Source organism: Acanthisitta chloris, unplaced genomic scaffold (assembly GCF_000695815.1).
Source record: "Acanthisitta chloris isolate BGI_N310 unplaced genomic scaffold, ASM69581v1 scaffold30601, whole genome shotgun sequence".
In the NCBI taxonomy this organism is placed as follows: domain Eukaryota; kingdom Metazoa; phylum Chordata; class Aves; order Passeriformes; family Acanthisittidae; genus Acanthisitta; species Acanthisitta chloris.
Genome location: NW_008654806.1, coordinates 2,538 through 2,842, shown reverse-complemented (window position 1 = coordinate 2,842; position 305 = coordinate 2,538).

Here is a 305-nt window from a genome sequence, read left to right as displayed (position 1 = left end):
GGAGGGCGGCGAGGGGCAGCCGTGCCCCCCAAACACTGCTGTCTGCCCCGGGAAGGGTAGACCCCCCCCCCAAGGTAAGAGGGGTCTCTTGGTTAGGGGGGGCATGGTTAGGATGGGAGGGTGATTCTCCCTGCTGGGATGCCGGTCCAGGAAGGGGGGAAGGGTTATCTTCTTCACCTGCTGCTCAAGATCCCCTCAATTTGGCCTCAAAGTCTTTGTGGGGGGATTTCCAGTGCTGGTCCTGCTGGATGGATAAACATATATATCCCCTGGATTTATCCATCAAAATCATGCAGTGCCCAACC